Below are 17,990 nucleotides of genomic sequence, written 5' to 3'. Positions count from 1 at the left end.
ACCAGTCATGCTGACTGTACAGGTGTCAGCATTCAAAACACTGTAATTGATTCAGTGCAGCTTCAGTTTTGCCACCCTTAAGAAAGGCTCCCAGGGAAACACTTGGTACATGTTGCCATGCTGTTCAATCACATTGGTCCGGTAGGGATGGGGTGGAGCAGAAGATGAGATGACCCCATTCACTCTCCATCTCAGACTGTCAGGCAAGAAAAGTATTTCTTCAAAAGAAGGAGCACAGCTGGATCCCTGCCTTGCTGCTCTGATGGGCTGCAAGAGGAGTGGGACCAATAGAGAGGATGTTTCTGGCACCATTTCCTGCATGGAGTGAGTAAGAGACCAATCTATGCCCCATAGACAGTATCAGCAGAGATTAACAAAGCCATCTACCAGTCACCTCCCCAAGATCTGTGGTTGCAAGCTGTTGACAATGTCATCCAGTAACTGAAGATGTTTGAAGAGTCAAACAAATGCTGTGGATCTTTGCCTCTGTTCCTCTGAGTGAAAAAATTTCTCAGGAACATTCGTGGTCACAGGAGATGGCCACGACTGCCTCTCTCTTCTGAAAAATGCAGTGAAGGAAATCTGGCTCAGAATAGTCTCACAGTCTCTGGCTTTATGGAATGCATTAATTAATTTCACATTAGCAAGGGGATAAATTTCCTTCCATTGTGGTCATATTCTTCCATCCAGAATTTCTATTATTTTGAAAGCTACTTTAAAAAAAGCATTGTTTCCTATTGATCAGCTGGAATCCTCATTATGCCTGTGGGTTATGTATGCACACAAATGTGATATTCTGGTGCTGATTGCTCTTGCTTGGCTCCCATTTCTACCTATTGATTTTCAGGGCTTTGGTGTAACTCTGTGTGCAGTTAGTGAACCCCCACACACACCAGTGAAATGACACAGGTTAAACTGTACAGTGTATTTGTGCCTGGATGAGCATTTGTGCAATCTGTGAATTTCAAGAGACATGAGCACAAGCTCGCCTGCACAAAATACACTTTAAGAGCTGACATTAAAGTTAATATGAAAGTTCAGAGGTGCAAAATAATTGAAATGCATAGAAGAGGTAGCAATAACGTTTCTAAACTGAGGCAGTGAATTATGTATATAAGAAATATTAAAAATGCAAAGCTGACTCTATTTGCATCTGGAATGCCCCCTAGCTGTTACCAAAGAGGAGGAAATTGCTTTACGCAGAATTCAAGGACATAATACTTAGTGCTGTATTTAAGTCAAGAAGGAATATCAGTCATTTTTATTCTACCACTTAACTTGGGCTTATGTAATCTGCCTGAAAGCCAAGTCAGTTGTCTTATTTTCCATCATGGAGAGAGAATATATAATCCAATCATTAAACCTTTATATTCAGATGGTTCTGAGACCCCTCAGAACCACATTGCTGCATGTAAATCATGGGCTGTCATCAGTCCAAGTAGATGGAAATATCAGTGCTTTTGGGCAGATTACTTTTGGGTAATCAGAGGGTAAAATTAAACTTCTTCACCAGTTGGGGAATACATAGTTGATGGGGAACAATCAAATGATGCCTGATTTTTTGCAGTGGATATGGGTTAGGTATCACTTCAGAGCATCAGGGTCTAAAATGAGAAGCCTGATTCATCTAACTGGATTTAAACTTTGTCTGGGTGGAAATGTGTGAATGAATTTTGCCTTTCTTGGCATCCAGGTTCGACAGCAGTGACTGTGGACCGGACATGAGCAAGTGTCATGAGCAAGTGCATGAGAAAATGCTGCCAAAATGGTGAGGAGGCAAAGGTCTTAAGCCACAGGCAGCAAACACTCTGACTTCTAGGGTTGAAACCCCTGTGCTACAATCACCAAAGGATTTTTCTTTAGTCTTAATAGAAAGAGAACCAATGTAGAAATAATTTTACAAATTAGTAGTTCCTGTCTGTCTCTGATCATATTGTGTCGTTTCTACTTCCATGATTTCCTCCATGAACACTAAAAACCAATCCAATTTTCACAGAGCTTTTATGTAACCTCAGCTTCACTTCCAAGATCTGTTATATAAGTGGCAGGAAAATATCACAAAACAGCTGCTTCCACCTATGACTTCATAAGGAGAATAAGCAGAGGACCAAAATGGAGTTTACACATCTATCATCCATAAGCTTCTGCATGTTGATTCAGAGAAAACTACTTTTTGTGTTCAGAAAGCCAGCATTACTGACCAAGCCCGGATTTAAAATGTCTGATCAAATTAATCCCAGTTCACTGTGGTAAACAGAAGGAAATGCTAGCAAGGATAGACATATGCAAGGGCAAGATATGTTTAAGTACACAAGCAGGTTGCTAATGCATCTGTTTACTTCCATTTATATTATAGATCTACCACAATATTATCTTGTATTTTCAGCAGCCCTGATATTTAATGAAAAACTAAAATAAAAAACATTCGAAGTGTATCACATATCCCATGAGTCTTCCCATCCCAACAGCTGCACAATACAGGATGAATACAAATTTTCCCAACTGCCACATCCTTACAATTAAAAGAAATGACCCTTTCCTCCTCAGCTCTCCCAGAACAGTCTCTCAGAGAACGGTATAGGAAGGGGCTATTCAGGCTCTCTGTCAGATCAGTGTTGCCTCTATCTTTAATGCTAAGTAAGGATTTTGGCTTGGAGGGGGTATTGAGATAAAAACTTACATACTGCTATCAGGATATTTTAGCTCACAATGGCAGTAAGTTGTCAAAACTGATGTCACTTGATGTCAGGACAGCTGTTTAAAGTGTTATTCTGGAGTTCTCATGGGACTGACTTTTTTTTCCAAATAGACCAGGTTCCTCCTGATATCTCAGAACTCAAATATTACTGCATTATTTTGGTTCCTTTTTCAAACAAAGGGACAAAGGATGGTAGAAGAAGTACAGCTAAAGCCAAGAAGGAATATACTGGAGATTAAATTCAGATATGGCAATAAGAAAATTCAATTTAAAAAGACATTGATGTGAGTGTCTGAGTGTACCTCACTAAGGGACAAAGCAGAGCTGGAAAAGTGAGTATCGTCTTAATGAATATCAGAAACATGGGGGCAGGAGACAGACAAATCAGGACACATGACAGAGGTCACATATTGTATCACTCGTGTCAAAAAGAAGCCAGAAAATAAATGAGACTTGCAAGAATGGACAGAAGCCATTAGAACAGGGATGGCTGGGAAGGAAGGGCTGAGCACAGAGCTGCGGAGTGTCTGCAGAAAGAAATGAAGACTGGATTTTTCAGTCTTTGGCAATTAATGTAACAGAAGATTTGTAGCAGAAATGGCCTTAGTCTGTGCTGGGGAGAAAAAGAGTGGTGAGGGAATGACACTGTGCAGGGGCAGTGGAGGATAGCAGGAACATTGCTCCAGAAAAGTGATGTTACAGGACAGAGGTCTGAAGCTTGCTCTCTGCCAGACATCTCTGCTTGGAAGAGCTGGAGCTAATATCCATGGAGAAACCCCCAGGAAGAATACTGTTAATGCTTTGATCTGACATATTTTGTTTAATATTAAAGGGCAAACTTATGCTGACTGTTAAATCGATATCAAATCAAGGCTGGAATCTGCTTTATGATCATGGACAGTGAACTCCTTACTGCTGGAGTCATAAATGATGTCACATTTCAGCAGTCCTGTGGCTGCCAATATTCAGTCCAGAAATTCCCATTTTAATTAAAAACTTCAATCTGAAAGGCAAAGTGTCACTTGCTGACGATGAGAAGCATTACTTTGTGTTTCTCACGTGCTCTTGAAGCTCTGTGTGGAGCAGAAGACAGCTTACATCCTTCTCAGCACCATCCTGTCCCTCTGGCAAAGCCCTTTCTGAAGGCAAACCTACAATTTACACTGTGGAAGCAAGTTTGATGTGAGAGCTGAGGAGAGCACAAGCCTTGAGCTGGCCTTTGGGGACGAAGGAATGTCACTGCTTGTGAACAGCACAAACCTAAAGTATCCTGTGCCCTTCAAACACAACTTCCCTGGGACTAGGAAGTTCCCTCTCTTGTGTCCCTCCCCCAAACCACTGAGCAACCCAGCATGTGCTTTAAATCAGCAGTGCTTAGTCTGGCTTTCCAATTAATTTGGTTTGGCATGAGCTGGACTCAGAATTCTCAAAAGACAGGTGCATTTCACATCTGAGTCTTTGAATCGGATCCCAGAGGATTCATTTTATCAAGAATGTCATATCCTAGAATGACTGAAATCAAGAGAGACCTTTGCCACTTTCTTATTTATGTTGCCCCACTTGGTGAATACATGCCAGTGACTGGGAAGGCTGCACTGCAAGGTCATTTTTTATACCTTTCAAAGTGAAGCATTATTAAGGCACGTGTCAAAACTTTCACAGGTCTTAAGGATTAAACATAAACCACAGGTGTTTTCTAAGGGATGAAAAGGTTTACTGACATGGGGGATGTTGAAGCAATATGTCCCATAAATCCAAAGGCTGTCTGGAGGCCTGTGAAGAGGAATGTCAGGAACTGACTCCCTCTTGCTGTACTCCAAATTTGTGCTGTAGATCCATGAGGACACAGAAACATCAGGTTCTCATCACCATGAGGCACATTCCCAGGTCAGGATTCCCTGCATGGCCCATGACTGATGACCAACTGCAGAAATCAACTCACCCTGCTCAGTAAAACCTTTCCAGGACAGTGACAACTATAAGCTCTAATGCTAGACCAGTCATCCTACACAGATAGCAAACTTGGAGACTTCATCAAACAGAAAGAATGTCAAGTCAGAAACTTTGCATTGCTCTAGTCCAGTAAAACCCTCAAAATAGCTGAATGGGTTAGTTTTGCCATTGCAAAATACCCAGGCATTTATCCACCAAAGCAGCATGAATATAGGGGCTTTGCTTAGCACTTTGTCTTCTTCAAACAGACAAAAAATGAACTCTGTGAAAAATGAAGGTCTCCTTTTAAATTCTGAGGTTAGCTCTCTCCTTTGATTCTAAATTTGCCCCAGATCCATCAAAATTGGTTTCACAAGTGCAGGCTGACATGATGATAATCTAAAAAAGACAGTTTCTACTTGGACCAGGACATACCTACAGTCATGCCATTTTAGAAGGAAAAAGCAATGTTTTCTCATTCACATGTATGATAATTCCCCATGAGAAATTATATTTCTTCTCCTTGAGCAGATTTTTGCCTATATGGTACAGATCTTCTCACAGAAAAGAACTGGGAATATTCTGGGAGTTTGCACAAAATGCTTTTGTGGAAGAGATTATGGTTTACCATATTACACATGATCCATGGAAAGCATTCAACATCCACAGGAAAACATATCTGATATATAATTATCATCTTGTTTTACCTCTGCTTTTCAATTCAGAAAAACTGATGAAAGAACATTTATACAGAAAATACTTTCTACACATCTCACAAGTTAAGGAATAAAGTTCATTGCTTCAAAATTTAATTTTAAAAAAATCTTCCTTTTACTTCAGAGAGTTATTTTTTTCCTCTAGGCAGTCTTGTTCCATTTTGGCCTAGAGTAATTTCTACTAGATACTTTTTGATGAAGAACATTGAACAAAATAAGCTGACAATCCAATGGAGTGTGATCCTCCTTATCAGTAATATAAGAATATTACTTTTAATTGCTTTATTTGAAAATGGCAATAATAGCCTATTAACCTGGAAATTAACTCTGGACAACTGTTCCTGTGAGATAATATATGGATTTGATTTCAATGAAATCTCTGTCTTTATGTGAGTAGCTTTTAGCTAATTTTGTTGGCTGCAAATGGGCCTCCCTATTTCATTTAAATGGAGACAGAGGTAAAAGGAATGGAAAGTTTCCCAATGAGATTCAAGTCCTTGCCTTTTGTATCTATGAAAAATCCTTTCCCTCACTAAGTAAAGGTTACTCTGTAAATTATGGTGTAACTTTTCTCCAGAAAACTAACTTTGCTCTGCCTTTGCATCATTAGCTCCCTGGTTAGGCCAGGATGCAAGGACCATGAACGATGGGCAATGCCTTCATTGACTCAACCCAATTCTTGCAGGTCTGCTCTGTTTTACAAAGTCTTTGAGTTCATTCAATAGAAGCAGCCACAAGGTGTGTATTGATCTGGCAGTGCCAGCTTAGCCCTGACCTGGTGCTTGCTGCACCCTGACTTTTGTGCAGGGGTGGAAGCTGCTCCTAGCTGTGAAGTACAGCCCAATAACTTCAGTGTTGCTTCTACCTCCAGAGTCCCCCAAATCTGAATTCTTCTTTTTTTTTCTCCCTTATTTCCATTTCGACAAGCTTTTCTCATTGCCAGTGTAAGGTCAACTTTGACAAGTGACAGGAGTCATCATATATTTTCTCTAGGGTCTGTCCCACAGGTGCCTGTACGTGGTCCAAACAGTCCTTGGAGGACACACTGCTAGGTGCTGAGTGCAGAGAGGTGCACAAGGAGGGACCCTGTGCCTGCAGCCCTGCTCTCCTGCCCCTCTGCAGCACAATCCTTGGCAATTACACCAGCAAACACTCCAGCACAGGAACTAATGTTCTGTGAGCTCCATTCAACAAGATTCTTAAGTACCTGCTTAAGATGTATGCCTTGCTGCCTCTGGAGTCAAAAAGATTAGTCATATACTTGCAGTTAAACACATGCAGGAGTATTTAATGTGTTTTAATGGCTCTGTATATTCATTTGTCTGTTAAATGGCTGCAGTTCTGGACGTCCCCACTGGAAACAGGATGAAACTCATGCATCAGATGCCTTCAGCCCACCAGACTCTGTTTAATGGCTGGAGGGAGGGTACATAAGCAGAGATTTTGCATTATCCAACAATAGGTAGGTATTTTTTTGTGGATTGATACAAAATACTTGCATCTGTTGTTTGTCTGAAAGAATGCTTTGAGCAACTGCTGTGAAAGGGACTATAGGAGAACACAACTGTACTTTGAATGCTCTTTTCCTGCTCTCTCTATGTTGTGTAACAGAGCACAGATGTGCCCACTCACACAAATCAAGAGCTGTCAGGATAGCCTTTTACCATACATTTTTATTTTCAGCTTCTGGATCTTCTATATTTTTTAGCTTAAACTATTAAACTCTTTTCATAGCATCAGCTATCTCTCTCATTTTACTTTGAGATTTACTCTGAGATTTTGCGAACAGCAAATAGCCTGCTTATCTTTGAGCTAAATTAATCCAATTTTCACAGAATCCTAGAATCATAGAATTATTTATATAGGAAGAAACCTTTAAGATCAAGTCCCACCTTTAGCCTAGCACTGCTGACTCCACCACTAAACCATTTTAGGTAAATGGTCTTTAACTGTTATTATAATTCACACTTAATTGCTGAACAGGACAGCAATCAAAACATTTGCTTCTATCAAAATAATTCTAATCAGTAGCAGCTTCACGTGTTATTATTCTTTAGGTTTCACCAGGTAGAAGACAACACTATTTCACATCAGGCTTGTCATTTCAATAAAGTGCTTGTCTGAACAACCTACATGTAGTGCAAGAGGTGGCTTCAGCAGGGCAGTCACTCAGTTGCTGTAAACTTGACTTAAGCAGCCGCTTAAGGTGGGTTTATGACTGCTTTGCATTATTGAAGGGACAGGGGCAGCTAGAACATACCAACCCGTCTGGCTCAGGATAGACTTCCATAAAGCACCATATGGTCATTTACAGATGTGGATGCAAAGTCTACTGAGATTTTTGAGCAATTATCTTTTAGTGAAATGCTAAGCCAGAGCTGGATAGGGTGTTATTCTTTATTTTATAAGCAGAGAAGAACACTGTATCACCTTGAAGAGGACTGCAATAGATGATGGTTTCATGGCATAGCTAGGCCACTGAACTCTGATTCGTGTCAAAATATTAACACATGAGCTGAGACAATGATTTGGGATCCCTGTACTCTAAGGTTCCACTCAGAGGATGTCCAAGGCACATGTACACATTTAAGAAGTGCAAGATCTTCTCCTTACATTAGCTTCAGTGGATTTATTTGTATACTAGTGGTTATACACATGCTGAAATACTTTGTTTTAGCTGAAACCTACTATGTGATGGGAACATCCTAATCTTTCTTTGCCATCATAATTAAACAATCATCACTTAAGCTCTCTGCCCCCCACTAAGTGAGGTTCAAAGCAAGAACTTTGTTCTGACTGACTCTACTTTCAGAAACCTGACCTCAGAGCCAGACAAGCCTCCATTGTTTATTTTCTTCATTATTGAATGAAGAAAAATATTTTAAAGCTTACAATGTCTGCTCAAAGAAGTGAAGGCTTTCCATACTGGATTTTTGCTATTGTGGATCCATGGTTGAATTACATTAAATTGAAGGCAGTGGTAAAGGTCCTATCATCTTCCATTAATGAAGAACTGGGACCCCAAGTCAGTCAGTGTTTCTGAAATATATATACTCTTTGCCCTCTTGTTCCCCAGTATGAACTTAGGAGAAGTACCTCCTCATATTTCTCATGTTTGAATGTTACATCACTTAAGCCTGTGCAATAATGTTCTGAAAGTGGCTGGTTAACAACTGCCACAGCACAAGCAAGTAGTTTTGATCAATCTTAAATCCTCATCCCTTGACACTTTAATCAAAATAATTTAAAATTCTATTAAGCACAATATGCAGAGCATTAACACTCTGAACCACTAAGCAGTTGGAGTGGGGAGGCTGAGTGATATATCTGAATAACAGCCTTGTTAGAAAGGCTATCATGTTTTGCTCCTTGCTGAATCATCAGGACGATAGTGGCAATATCATTCTTTCATTGCTAATGTATGGCTCAAAGGATCTGACAAGGAGCTAAATGTTTGATTCCCTGGGAGGAGCTGCTTTACTGAGGTGTAAGTAAAATTTTCCATTTTTTAAGACTTGCATGGATTCTGGAGATGCCCATCATCCAGGAGTCAGGTCAGGAGCCAACCATCTTTTCACTATTATTCCTCGATGTGCCTTCTCCAATCTCTTCAGTCTAGCTGCTATCTTTGTATTTAATCTGGATTTGCTGCTCTGTTTTGAGGATTCTTTTTCTCACTGTTTATTTCTCTATTGTTTTTTTAACACCACAAAGTATCCCAAAGAAGGACACCAAGAGGCTCAGCCACCGTTCACTGGGCAGCTGCCACTTCCCAGCACAGTTATCTTTTAAGAATTGAAACCACTTGTCTGCCTTTCAAAACTTTGTACAGACTAAACGTACCCATACTGACCAATTTGCATAGAGGTTTGGGGGTTTTTTGGTAGTAATGCAGATGTCCATTTGAATAATGACAAAGGAGGGTAAATATTTTGGGTTGATTTTGACTACACCCATATGGCAAAGCCCCTCATGAGAAGGGTACACAGAAAGCACAAATACCCCCACAAGACTTCCTCCATTGCATTAAAGCTGTTTTATTTGTGCAATGCCTTAAGCACACAGATCTGAGGTAAAGTTAGTATTTCAGCAAATATGTGCATAGAAAACCTCTTTTTTCTCTCCCTGTTTAAAATAGAATGGTATGGATTTAGGTGGTATCTCCAGGCTCTTTCAGCCCAATTTTCTATAATACTACGAAACCAGATATACATGACACCTATCCAAAAACACAAACATGCTTCTCCTACTGTGTAATAAAAGGAGCAATACTTGCCTGTAGAATGGATTGTGAACGGTGATAAAGAGGAATTTAAATTCAAGAAATGAAAGGGAAAGGAAAATTACAATAATTAACTAGTGAAGGTAGAAACTAGAATCATTCCTGAATGCTGTTTATGTAATGCAATCACTTGAAACAGAATACTACTATTTTTACTATCAAATGTCAAACATGGGCAATGTAGTTATCACAGTCCTGTGTGTATAAAATTTTTGAAAAGCTGAAAAAAGGCTAAGAAAACTTTGAAACCTTTCCTCCAAAAATGTCAAACAAAAAGCCAAATTAGTTGCTCAACTAGCTCAACTGTTACAGTGCAGCCGTGCCACTGGCATGTATAATAACAGTCTCCTGTGAATTACTTTAGTTGCAAAGACTAAGATCAGCAGTTGTGATTATCAAAATAAGACTCTGTGAACACAGGGAGCTTTTTAGCATAGTAAGTGAAATCATTACTAATTCCCCACTGCCAAAACAAATACTTCAGCCTGCGTGTGAGCACAGTGTCCCAGGCAGTTTTTTCTTTCCCAGTAAGATCTGGTTAAAAGCTGCTTCACCAGATTTTAAAGCCCACTGGAGGTGCTGCACATTAGCTGAGAAGACTGATCAACCCATACAGTATTAAAAAGACATTTGTGGACTCATTTAATCAATAATGTACAGTATTAGTGTGCAATTTAGATCGAGAGAAGACAGCTGTAAGACTATGATACATCAGCTAATGAAAAAGCAAAGAGGGTGTGATTCAAATCAGTAGAGAGGCCAAGAGGCAGCTCCTTAGCTGCTGGGAGCAGGGATAGTAGCACAATCTCCTGGGTCCCTGAGTCCATAACACAGTTGAGGATTTCTCCTAGAGCAAAGGACTGAGTGAATTCTTTCATGCAACATCCTTTCCATGGGCATGAACAGGAAGATTTCTGAGCCACAAAGGCACCAGGCTTTTAAGAATGTCAGACAAGATTATAAAATGGCCCAATGTGACCTTGAAATGTTCCAGATATAGCCTTGACACCTACCCAGGATATGTCGATAGATATGTATCAGCCTCTCTGATTTCAAGATGGTCTCAAGCAAGAAGGATTTCTGCAGGAAAATGATGAAGAATAGAAAATTTTTTACAGATCATACAGATTACCCTAAAGATATACAGCACACCCACATGGTTTTAGTGCTATTCTACAGATATTGTTATCAAGTCCTAAGGGCTGGACCATCCTTTAAGATTTAGCCCTTTTTTGCTGCTAGAAAATGCACAGTTGCCTTCATGTCCCCAAAATGAGCAAAGTTGGCCTTATGCTCTCATTCCTAAACAAATTTGATGTAGTGAGGAAGTTGCCATACAGGAATTGGGAAAGTGTAGAAAAGCAATGGTTACCTGGGTCACCATCCCTAATGCACTGTGCCTTGGAATCAAAACCTGCTTTGTGCTGCCCAGGAGTTTCTGCCAGGACTGGGACCAGTAAAAGAAGCAGGATTGGATACCTACAGCTGTCTCTCCTTCCCATTCTCTTTCTTTACATCTCAGATACAAACCTCACAGCTTGTACTTCCAACCATATATGGATTTCCATAGACATTCCCTGCCCAAGTGCTTGCTCCATTAATGAGGCAGATACATTCCAGCCTGCAGAACATGCCAGGCTCCTGGCAGTGACAATTGCTTCACGGATGCACCATCTGCTGCTCTCTCGGTGTGACTGGCTGCCTGCTTTTCATGGTACATTTCTTCTTCCTGGCCAAATGGCTCCCAAATCCATGAGGTCCTCTTTGACAAAGCTGTGTAGCATCTCCTGATGTCAATACTTATGCAAACACATATTTCCATGAGAATAGCCTTGCTAATCTCTGTGTGCTCCTATGAAATTGTGATACTTTTCCTGGATGCAGCTTTTGCTAGCAGAAGTTTTTCCTCCTTTAGTTGGAAGAAACAGGAAAAAAACTGTTTTCTACCATCAACACTGAAGAAAGTAGCTGTGGTTGAAATACATGAACTGACAGAGATGTTTGGAAAAATGGGATGACTTTATGGATTTCTGTAGTCTTCTTCTGCATAAATCACCACATCCCTCATGTGCCAAACTACATGAAGGGCACCTTAAGGGGAGGTAGCAGGAAGAGATGGTCAGCAACAGTAAATACTGGTTGCTTTGAGTTGCCCAGGATTTGCTGCAGACAATTAAAATTTCCTCTGCATGAAGAAGCACGGATTTGGACTGTTATTAATATTAATAGGACTGTTAATTAATATTAATATTTTAAAAATATAATTATAATAATTTATTAATAAATAATAATATATTGATAATTTTAAATATATTTCAAAATATATAAGAAAGAAAGAAAGAAAGAAAGAAAGAAAGAAAGAAAGAAAGAAAGAAAGAAAGAAAGAAAGAAAGAAAGAAAGAAAACAACAAAAAACCAAACAACCCCACATTCATAAAATTTCAAGTTTTCAGACATTTTCTGTAATCACTAATTCTTGATAATGTTCACTGTCTTACTTTACATAAAACCACTGCTGATACAAGTTTAGTTTTATGTAATACTCCATATGGTAGATTCATAAAAACCTTCTAGTGGGAATACCACCATAAACTACTATTTTCTGCTATAAAAAATAACCATTAAAGTCCAGACATGCACAAACAAGGTAATCTGCCATAAATTTTGAAATGGTAAAATACTCCAAATGTAAATGTATTCGGGTCCCATTGCAATGCATGTAATTTCCATAGCTTTATTAGAAATCCTGCAGTTGCAGTGGTTTGGCGATAGGTGATAAATATAGTAGGAATGAGTCAGCATGCAAATCCCTTCTGTGGAAAACAATCTGAGAGATTTTATAGCCCAAAGCTGTTTATTATTTTGTAAGAACAATAATGCAAGTTCATGTTCAAAACCTGCTGAGAGAAGAATTTGCAAATATCCTATTATGGAACAGGCAGAAAAAAAGTAAAAGACCTATGTAATAGCACTGGGCTAGAACACTTTCACATCTCCCATTTAGATGATTCTTTCTTCCTCATGTACTTATTAGGATCCTTGTGAGATTATCACTATATCACTCTAATAAAATGAGAGCAAGGCTGAGGTTTGAGATTTTATTTCCAAAGTCCTTAAAACCTGAGATGTATGGAACTAAAAAAGGCTTCTGGAAGCTTGGTGATATAGAAAAAAAAATTGCAATTAATTTTGAAAGTGAGATCTTGGGATTTTTAAGTAATTATCTGTTCTGTAAATAGTACTGACGAGAGAATATGTTTCTGATGATTCCAAACCCCTTTATATCCATTTGACCCAAACATTTCTGTGTTTTGCATAATAGATTGTAATGAATAAATTCTATAAACATGATCTAATGATGTTGCCTAGGTATACTAGCAAGTGCAGAAAGCTATTTACTTTCAAGGCTGTCTCCATTATGCATGTCACACTGCAGAGGCAGTCTTAATGCCAATGAATAAACAATGAGTCAGGTTCTGCAACTGGGCTAGGGCTGGCAGGGGAGGCAGAAGGACATTTTCCAGCCCTCAGTGCCCTGTGCTTCTGAAGACCTTCTCTGATGTGAGATCTGCTCAGGTTGGATAAAGGGCAAAGCTGGCCCAAGACCGTGGAGCCACCAGCCAGGCCAGCCCTGGCAAAGCCCTGCTGCACTTGGCCCTGCTGCATGACACCACTCACAAGCACAGAAATCTCAGCTACTCAGGCCTCTCTGACTGCAACAAATCCAGGCAGAGTGCACATGTTCATTAAGTTTTGTGCATTAAATACAGCTGCCAGTGTAGATAAAAGGATTACAATTTTTTTTAAACCAGGATCTTCAGATCCAGAGCCATAACATTGTTATTAGAAGTGAATTAGAGTTTTATCTGTTCATGAGAACATAAAAATCATGCCCAAATTTATTTTAATATTTCAACAACATTTTGATAGGAAAAAAATGCAAGCAAAGTTCATAGTTTGGCAAAGGCAGTTTGCATGGAATGATGTTGGGTTTGGGTTTTTTTCAAATCAAAAGAAAATATTTTGGATCAGTTTAAAAGAGAAGGGTTCAGGGTGCCCTAATTTTGGCCTCCCAGTATCTGAAGGGCACTTACAAGAAAAATGGACAGAGACTATTTACAAGAGCATATAGCAACAGGACAAGGAGGAATGGATTCAAGCTGAAGGATAGTAGATTAAGACTAAGTATCAGGAAAAAATTCCTTACTGTGAGGAGTGGCACAGGTTGCCAGGTTCACAGAGAAACTGTGAATGTCCCATCCCTGGAAGTGTTCCAGGACAAGCTGGACAGAGCCCTGAGCAACCTGGTCTAGTGCAAGGTGTCCCTGCCTATGGGAGGGAGGCTGGAATGAGATCTTTAAGGTCCCTTCCAACCCAGACCATTCTATGGTTCAGTGAAGTTAATGGGGGCTCAACTGATTGCTACAGTGCTGGATCAGAGCTCTCATTTGAGTTTTCCATGTTCTTTTTTCTCTGTGAAGGCTGGATACTTTTGTTAAATTATCTTTCCTGGGTAACCCTTCTACCTACTCATGGGCATCAAAGGATTCAGATGCCCCCAGTATATAATGACAGGTCTGACCTCACCCACAGAAATCTACACCACAGCCCTGATGAAATGCTGAGTGAGATTTACAAGATGCCATGCAATGGAAACAGAAAAAAAAAATCAGATGCAATCTGATTTAAAGGCAAAATCAAAATGTTGGGACACAGCAGTGCTCATTGTTTTGTTTTCATCAAATATAGTCTGATTTTGACACTTGGTGGCTATTTTAAACACTTTATTATTTTGAATTCTCAGACTGATTTGGGAGAAATAGTAGTATTTTTTGTAAACTGGGTGCACAACAAAATAAATTATTCACTTAGTTGAAATGAAGAATATAACCTAAGTCAGCTAGATAGTGATAAGATATAAGAAATTACTATTAAGATGAAGACACTGATTTGGAACTCATGTGTCCAGCAGTCATAGATATAGAAAGATAACTTAGGCAAAACTGAAAAAAATAATTCCTATGGTGTACCTAATTGCCAGGGTTTTCATAAAAATTTTTTTCTTTTGCTTAGAACTAGTAAGAAATTACTTTTTAAGGATTTTCACTTCTGATTTCTTCACTATCTCAGAAGTATCATAACCATAAATCAAATCTAAATAATTATACTTGAGACTAAAAACAACAAGGGCCACATCTGTAGAACACATCCAAAATGAAAGGGGCAGGAAGCCCCCATTTTCTACAAGCAGCTAACATTTCCCTGTCTAAATAACCAACTCATTACTGTAATTTCCTTACCCAGTTTAAAAGGAAGTCATATTTCCATATGCATGACAGTGCAACTAGGATTTTTTCTATTAATAAGAATAACAGGTCCTGGGCTATTCCAGTCAAACTCTGATCCCACATTTAATTATACTATTATTATTTTTCTAAGGAGCATACTTTCCCAAAAGTAGTCAGAGTTGCATGAAATTCTATTCTCCCTCATGGCTGTATGAACGCAGAATAACCCCATTGCTACTGACAGGACAGAGAACGTGCAGTAGCAGAAATCTACATAAAGAGTTGGACATCACTAAAATCATTGCCACTCAGTTTCCCATTTAAGTCCCAGCTCCCAAATTCAATAAGATTTTTACCAATCTTAGTTTCATTATGCATTTCTGCACTTCGTTTATCACAGCCTTGGCATAAATAACCACATAAAATTCCTGTTCTCAGGTAGTAAAAGACATGAAGCTACAGAGAGCTGCAGGTTAAAAGAGTTCATGGATTACATTCTCCTCTAATTCCATATTTTCTTTCAGATAGCCAAACCCACAACAGCTATACGTAAGGAATATCTCTTAGATGTTCAATTTCTAAATAAAGTCAGGGCATGTTGGTGCTGACAGCCAAAACTGCTACTTCATGAGCAAGGCTTGAACTCTTGTCACCAACATGAAGAACAGATTAATAGAATAGCAGAATTTCAGCTGTACCAGATATAAAACCACATACATTTTTTTATTTGTATTTCAGGTCATTTGAGGGTGAGTACGCTACCTGTGTAAAACATTTTAAAAATATAAGGCATGTGGCTAAATTTTCCACTACAAGAAACCATGTCTTAGAAGAGCTCAGGACAACAGATAAGAAGGCATCTTTGAACCAGTTTGCAACTTCTAGTGCACTTCTTGTAACCACTGTTCTGCCTCCCTGCAGGAAGGCAGAAAGCAGAGAAGTGACACTGCTGCCCTTCTGTGACCTACACATCCTTCTGAACTGGAGCCCAAGATCTGAATTTTTGAAAATTGTATCACAGGGTATGAGCATTTGCAGGAGGACCCACAAAGGTACCTTAGTTTTTGATCCACTCAACAGAAGAATGCCTAAAGGCTATGCACATGCACAGGGAAGCAAGATGCCTGAGGACAGCTCTGTTGCATAGGTGTAGGCAAGGTCACCTAGAGGTCCCCAGCAGATGTGAGAGTGTCAAGACACTCTCAGAAGGGTGTTTGGGGATTATCCTCTCACAGTCTGCTATCAGCTCTGCTATCTATTAATTCTGAATATTTCCACTTTGAGAGACTAGCAGAAAGCAAGCATAGATAGACATGAATATGGCCTTTAAAAATTTCCTCTCAGTTCTCTGATCTGGGCTCCATGAGCCACAAAACTATGGCTTAGCAAACCAGCCTCTGAAATTGGCAGGTTTCCACCACCAGCTCAAATATGTGCAAGTGTTTTTTTAGGTTTGTTTAACAAAAGTTGTGATTTCTTATTTCTTTCCTCTTCCACGGGATCATAATTTAAGACCTATCATTCAAGACTGCCTGATCTTGAGCCATGTCCATATATCACTCAGAACATTAAAACCTGACCTTTATACACAGAATAATAAATACCTGTGAGTCACTTACAAGGTAGTAACTCACTCTCACAGTTCAGCAGAGAGTAAGGGATGAATCTCAAGATGAAAAACTTCAGTTGTTGCTAAATATGAGTGGGCTTATAATAATACTTTCACATTGGGAAGTCTATAAAGAAGGTTAAGAGTATTTCAGAAGGATGATGATACATTAGCAAATAGAAATGAAACTGAGCAGTCACCAAAACAACTGAAAAATCCAAGCTGCTGTAATCCCCACCTGCATAATGCAAGGAATTACTGGATCTGTGCTAGAAGCCAGGAGCATCTCCAGTGAGCTGGGTTGGTCTGACTTCAGTACAACAGGCAGTGTGTCAGCCAACACAGTCACCTGCTTCTTCACCTTCACCACCTGATTCAGCAGCCTATGCAGGGACATTCCTGCTGTGGAATGGGGGGTTTGCAGGGCTTCTTGTCTCTCATGCTCTGCTCTTTGACACCTGAGGCCCCCCAGCTCTTCTGAGGGGTGACTGGTGGCTGGTGCATGGCTGGTGAGCAGTCAGAGGCAGTTACAGCCACCTCAATATCTGCAGATGTAGCCCTCAGAGTGGAAGGATGTGAGCCTTGCAGTTCTTAGGGCTTCCATGATGCTGCAGTCTCTGTGTGGGCCAAGTGCAGGGCATAACCTTTAGAACACAGTGCAAGAAGAAATATTATCATAATTTAAAGGGCTGACATCAAATTGCCAGGTCTCTTGAAACTCTCCTCTGCCTCTTGATAGCCATAGTGAGCTATCAATATTTACATAGTGAGCTCTTGAATCAAAGAAGAGGAAAGATAAAAGAAACCTTGATGATGCAATTTCAGCAACCAGGAACATCCAGTATAATACTTTGTGCGTTCATCAGCACACAATTTCTATGTGGGCAATAATATCCTCTCCTTTGCATATTAAGGGGAACCAAGAAGCAAGAGGGCACAGACAGTTGCCTCTGCTCTCCAATGAATTTCCCACATTGGAAGCAAGGCAATGGCAACAATGGGTACATGCCTTCCTGACACCTGAGCAAGCATTTTTTCTGTCTTGTTCTTTTCTGTCTTGTTCTTGTTCACGCCATGCAAACACAAGCTGAGATCACCAGCTATTCTCCCATCATTTTGGCAGGAAAGTGGTAGAGGGGGAGTAACTGCTGCTTGCCTAGCAGTGAATTATAGGTTTTTGTCTCATAATTTATGCTATCCTGAGAGGAAACTCAAGAAAAATTAATTTACACAGTCTAAAAAAAAGACTGCTAAGGAGCCCCTGTCATGGGTCATGTACTGATTTCATTTACATGGGTGTAAATCCTACATACCATGACCAAAATCAGAGGCATTATGAAAGGCTTATAAGTGAAAGAGGACTTTGATTCACAGCTCCTAAACACTAGCAGCAAACAAACTTGAAAGCCCAGGAGATTGTTATTTTCAGTATGGGAGCGAGGAAAAGGAATAATACTAAGTGAAC

At 39.7% G+C, this 17,990-nt stretch overlaps 1 protein-coding gene across 3 annotated transcripts in view; it reads left to right on the top strand.

Annotated features, from left to right (window-relative positions):
* NPVF (neuropeptide VF precursor) overlaps positions 1-17,990 on the top strand; it is a 134,285-nt gene that overhangs the window by 92,516 nt on the left and 23,779 nt on the right. The window contains exon 1 of one of the 3 annotated variants that reach the window (XM_077190734.1): positions 6,730-6,808. The exons of the other annotated variants lie outside the window; for them this stretch is intronic. The gene's annotated coding sequence lies outside the window, so the exon portion shown is untranslated. Of the gene's footprint in view, positions 1-6,729; positions 6,809-17,990 lie in introns of those variants that run through there. 3 annotated transcript variants of the gene reach the window in all.

The sequence above is a fragment of the Agelaius phoeniceus genome, chromosome 1, assembly GCF_051311805.1.
Source record: "Agelaius phoeniceus isolate bAgePho1 chromosome 1, bAgePho1.hap1, whole genome shotgun sequence".
Lineage (NCBI taxonomy): Eukaryota > Metazoa > Chordata > Aves > Passeriformes > Icteridae > Agelaius > Agelaius phoeniceus.
This window is presented reverse-complemented; position numbering and strand designations above follow the sequence as displayed.